Source organism: Lampetra fluviatilis, chromosome 37 (assembly GCF_964198595.1).
Source record: "Lampetra fluviatilis chromosome 37, kcLamFluv1.1, whole genome shotgun sequence".
In the NCBI taxonomy this organism is placed as follows: Eukaryota; Metazoa; Chordata; class Hyperoartia; order Petromyzontiformes; family Petromyzontidae; genus Lampetra; species Lampetra fluviatilis.
The window spans coordinates 5,277,835-5,283,473 of NC_136311.1; the positions used below are offsets into that span (position 1 = coordinate 5,277,835).

General features: G+C 53.7%; 1 non-coding gene across 1 annotated transcript; it reads right to left on the reverse strand.

Moving 5' to 3' along the window:
• Positions 1–257: 257 nt before the first annotated feature.
• Positions 258–364, reverse strand: LOC144945490 (U6 spliceosomal RNA). Its single transcript, XR_013639679.1, has one exon. It is a non-coding gene; the product is annotated as a U6 spliceosomal RNA (small nuclear RNA).
• Positions 365–5,639: the final 5,275 nt, after the last annotated feature.

Genomic DNA, 5,639 nt, shown 5'->3' on the forward strand with positions numbered 1-5,639 from the left:
TTCGTTCATCATTTCGTCCCCCCCCCCTCTTTTTAAATGAAAGATTTAACGAAAGATTGTTCGCTCTGCTCTCCTTCTCTCTCTACCCCCATCTCTGCCCCCCCCCCTCTCTGTACCCCCTCTCTTCCCACTCCATGTCGCTCTCTCTCTCGCTCTCTTTTTTTAACTACGACAAGTGCTGCATCTGCACGCAGCCCTTCTCCCAGTCAAACGGCCTCCGACGGGTTGCTTATATCTGCATGCAGAGCTCTCCGTCAAAAAATATGGAACGCTTCACGAATTTGCGTGTCATCCTTGCGCAGGGGCCATGCTAATCTTATCTGCATCGTTCCAATTTTAGTATATGTACTGCCGGAGCAAGTACTATCTCTATTTCTGTGTGTCTCTCTCTGGCTCTATCACTCTATCCCTTTCACTCTCTCTCTCTCTCTCTTTTGCTCTCTCATTATTGTTTGCTCTCTTGCTCTATCTTCTCTGTCTCTCGCTCGCTCTCTCTCACTCCATCTCTCCCTGTCTTCGAGAACGGCACTCGCCCCCGACAAAAGCACGTTACGGCTCTACGAGGGGATCTTTGTCTTCGCGTCTACACGCAACAGTGTTCTGTGTGTTGCTATGCTCAGGCTGAACGTGGCTTTGAGCCGGCTCGGTTGAGCCAGAGTCAGAGCCAGGCCCGTGCTGAGCCGAGCCGTGACCACAACTATTGTCCTCGTGTTGCGTGAGAATGGGTTGCTGCCGTGAACAAAGTCGACTTAAAATTCCACGTTCCTATGGCGAGGGTGGGGGGAGGTGGGAAAGTCTGTTCACGGACCCACTACGGGCAACGACGTCCCAATAAAGTCGTGCTCATTAAACGTGGATGTACATTTTAATTTTAAATTAAATTAGTGAATAATGTATTACGCCTTTAATGAGCTACTGCTGTGGCATAATGGCTCAGGCGCGGGGCTCTACAACCAGCTGGTCGCGAGTTGGAGTCAATCTCCTGGAGCGGCATTTGAAACAGCGATGGAAGGTTCTTAAATCTACCCCCTCCCCCCGACGCCCCCCCCCCCACCAAAACCCCCTCCTCCCCCCTGCTCCAGCGTCCCGCGGCTTCTGTTCACTCGAAATGATCGGCCGCGAGCGAGAATCCAACTCGGCTCCGCCGGGTTCGTAGCGCAGCGCGCTCAGCATTGCACCACCCCCTCCCCATGCACACAGAGGCGAATGTCTCCCGCCTCATGGCATTAACCGTACACACTCACACACAAGGCAAAGATCACCCGCATAGCCTCAACATGCATTTGAGGCAAGTGCTGTTACCTGTGAAGGCCGCCACCGTACACTTGCATACAAGCGCCAGGTGACACCGTACAAAAACCCCCACCACCACGACCACCACCAAGACCACCACCACCACGACCACCACCACAACCACCGCCACGACCACCACCACGACCACCACCACCATGACCACCACCACGACCAACACCACCACGACCACGATCACCACCACTACCATGACCACCACCCACCACCACGACAACCACCACAACCACCACCACGACCACCACCACCATGACCACCACCACTACCACGACCACCACCACCATGAGCACCACCACCACGACCACCACTACCACCACCACGACCACCACCACGACCACCACCACCACCACCATGAGCACCACCACTACCACCACCACGACCACAACGATCACTACGAACACCACCATGAGCACCACCACTACCACCACCACGACCACGACCACCACGATCACCACCACCACGACCACCACCACCACCACCATGAGCACCACCACTACCACCACCACGACCACGACCACAACGATCACTACGAACACCACCATGAGCACCACCACTACCACCACCACGACCACCACGATCACCACGACCACCAGCAGCGCTCGGGTATCATCACGAGAGCGGCGTGGCTTTTTCGGCGCCGAACATAAACCCACGCGACAAGCTGACACGGAATATCAATATCAATAAGAGAAGTGTCGGCGTATCACCGAGCGAAGCCGGGTAATATGAATGGTGGGATTCGACTGATGGGATTACTCGCCACCTCGTGCAGGGCTAATGCGCCGTGCCTAACAAATGTGGTGGGTCGGAGCGATTCACTTCACCGCCAGAGTAACCGCTATACCCTGGGTGGGGGGGGGACAGTCGAAATTACAGCGACAAATAGGACTCGCATCGCTTGCCATCTTTTTTTAAAGTTATTAATTTCATTTTTACCTTTCGTTGGCGATGTTGGTTGTTGCTGCTGCTGCTGCTGTGAATATCTTTGACGCACGGGTGAGAATCGGCATGATCGTTAACGAAAATTAAGGAACGGAAGATGGGACGTGTGCGGAGAGAAGGCAGGGAAAGGGGCGAGAGAGAGAGAGATGCCTTGCTCTGGAATTACATCGAACAGCAACGCAATTTGGTGGGGGCAGCAACGCGTGGATTAGAGGGCACACGCAGGTAAAACACGCGCTCCAAACTGTTACTAAAATATTTTAGTACGTGTTTTATTTTACCAGGTAAGGCCCACTGAGCTATATAGCGCTTTTTCAGGAGCGACCTGGCCACTAATGATAGCTGAACGAAGTGGCTTATCACGTGGAAATGTACAGCAGGCAAAAACTTTCAACGCGTGATGTTTATTCTAAATGTGGAGGTAAAAACCGGAGGACCCGGAAAAAAAATCCACACGACTACAAGGAGAGATAGAGAGACATGCAAACTCCAAATATACAGCAGCAGGCGTCAGCGTTGGGCTCGAACCCACGACCTCCTGTATAGCAGGCGAGGCAGTTGACATCTCCTAGCCACCTTGTTGAGAAGAAACACGCGTGGGGCTTGCGCAGGACGCGTCACGGCTGAAAATGGAACGATGAACGATCGGTCAAGAATAGCGGCCGAGTGGCAGCCGAGTCACTTTCTACGTGACTTTACCGAAAAAACCTAAGAAGATCATCCGGAGGGGTGTACGCCGACAGTGGAGATGGAGCGGTGAAATCAGTGTTATAGTGCAGGTCCTGGGTGGATTGTTGCGTCGCAGAATCGTGTGAAGTAGGTGGTGGTGGTCGCTTAGGGTGGCCTTTATCCAGCAGTGGATTGACCAAGGCTGCTGCTCCTGCTGATGATGATGGTCTGCATGAATGGGTGTTGCCGTGGTGTTCTGGCTGGCGCGCCGGACTCAACTTTTTCCTCTCTGATTCCCAGCCGCGCGCCGCTAACATCAGTAGCGAATGACATCAGAGCACGTCCTGGGTCCTCCCCATTCACCAAACCCTCACTGATCGGCGTGGTGAAGTATGATCAAACACCCCCCCCCCCTCTCCCCACCACCGCTCCAATGACAAACAACCATTGGGAGGCTTCCATTCATCCACAGATTCACAGAAAAAGGGAGCTGTACGTTGTCGTTATTTTATCCGGTGGAATTACACGTTTTGAAAGAGAAGATAGCTGGAATCGATGAAGACAAACAAAGCCCAGCAAACGTTCTGCAAACGTGACACCAATTTGAGCCGACGTGAGCGGGGCCAATTTAAGGGGCCATTTAAGGGCAGTCCCGGAATGATGGTCCAGCCGTGGGGTAATGGTGAGTACGGTGCACGTAGAATCCAGAGGTCGCCCGTTTGATTCCATCTCGGGGCGCGGCCGGTTTCTTCAAAATCTCCCCGGCTTCTGTCCGCCCGAGTAATACGAACGGCTTTTTTGCACCACAGTTTGCGCGGTGGGGGTTAAAGTGTTGGGTTAGCCGCCACCTCTTTCAAGACGGCTGGGCCAGTGCGAAACAAATTGTCCGTCTCGAGGGCCTGTCTCGAGCTCCCTCTCGGCAGCGGAAGTGCCACTTCCGTCGGCAGCGGCGTGAGCAAAGCAATCGCAGGGTTCGCGCCTTTATCGTAGATGCGGAACAAACCCCCAAAATATTGCACGAAGCCCAAAAAAACGAGGCAAAAAAAAACCACACACAGCAACAACAGCCACCGATTCGGCTTCTCAGACAAGCCCGGTGGCTTTGCCACAAATCAATGGCGACGCTCGCGGTCGGACGGCGCCTTGATAAAGATATGGATTTGTTACCGGGGTCCCCCCCGAAATCCGGCGCGCAGACACAACCCGGCGATTTACGCCCGCTATTTACCGGCCTAATCTCACGACAACGCGCGCTTGTACGCCACTTTAATAGAGCCCGTTGACAGCGATATTAAACGTATAAATTGTCGCGGTGTTAGAGATCGCGTGGCGCGCGGCCCTCCTTGAACACAAAAAAAAACAATATAAAAAAAAGTAAAATAGTACTTCAGCTTTCGCGTTGCCGTCTTGCTCGCTCGGGCTGGCTTTAGCTCCGCGCCGATCAAGCCCCATGATCTGGGTGCCCGCGAGGTGACCGGTGACAAATGTGAGTGCTCGAGGCTGTAATCCTCGCCGGCGTGCCGTGGCCTGCTGCTGCTTCTTGTTGTTGTTGTGTTTAAATGTCACGCGTGCGTGTATCTGTCTCTCTTTGTCGGTCGTCTTTTGTCCGTCGGAAGAGTTTGAAAATGTTTTTTTTTATGTCAATAAATAAATAACGGCGAAGATAAGAAATAAACCGCAGGTTTCCTCCCCTCGCTCTGTGCGGGTTTAGTTTTTGTGCGATTTCCCCGTCTCTGTTTCTACCCACAATTCGCTATATGCGGTGCATTGTGGGTGGTTTGGTGACGGTGCGGGCAGCAGTCGCGTAGCGGTTAGCGCTGCGCTGCGCTACGACTCCTGGGACCCGAATTCGACTCCCGCTCACGGTTAAAACACCGGTGACGATTTTCTGAACCGATCCTGGGCATCCCCTAGGTCGACTCAGCCTCAAATTAATACCTGGTGCGGTGTCTAAAAACTTTGCCACTGGGGAGACCAAAGCGGTCAGGTGTGTTGTTGGCCACCCACCCCCTCGTGTGCCATGCCGGCCTTCATAGGTGCTCGCTAACAGCACTTGCCCCAACAGTCTGTTAAGGCAAAACGGGGGATATTTGTCTTTGTGTAGTCCATGTTGCGCGAATTCTCTTTGTGCGCTCTTGTTTAAGAAATTATTCTACTACTACTACCGCATAAAGCGAGAGGAACACGTACATGCATGCTGGCCATTCTTTATCCTCTTGTATGACGACTTCTCCCCCACACCATATTCGTTATGGCGGGCGGTTTGACCATACTTCACCATGTGGGTCAGTGCTGGTTGGTGAAGGTGAGGACGGCGGGCGGGGAGGTGCCCAGGATCGGCTCCGAGGTCACTCCTTCGTTTGTTGCCCTTTCCCCCGCACATCCGATGAGCAAGCTTGGCTTACGCACGGCGCGAAAGAACCTCAACGTGCACACGTTGAGCACAAACTCTGGAACGCCGGGTTCGCGACGCAGTGCGCTGATCACAGCGCCACCGCTCCAGCGCCAACTCCCAACGCTGACACCTACGCAGCGGTGCTGTCAATCTCACTCCGTAAGCTCTCAATGTGTGTTCCAATTCTGCTGCTGCAGAGGCCTTGTTGCGTCGTGAAACGAAGGCGTTTGCATCGGGAACTCCTACGCAGCTAGCAGCGAATCACCCCCGTGGTTGAGAACGGTCCCCGCAAGATGATGCCACGGGACCGACTCGTGAAAGCACT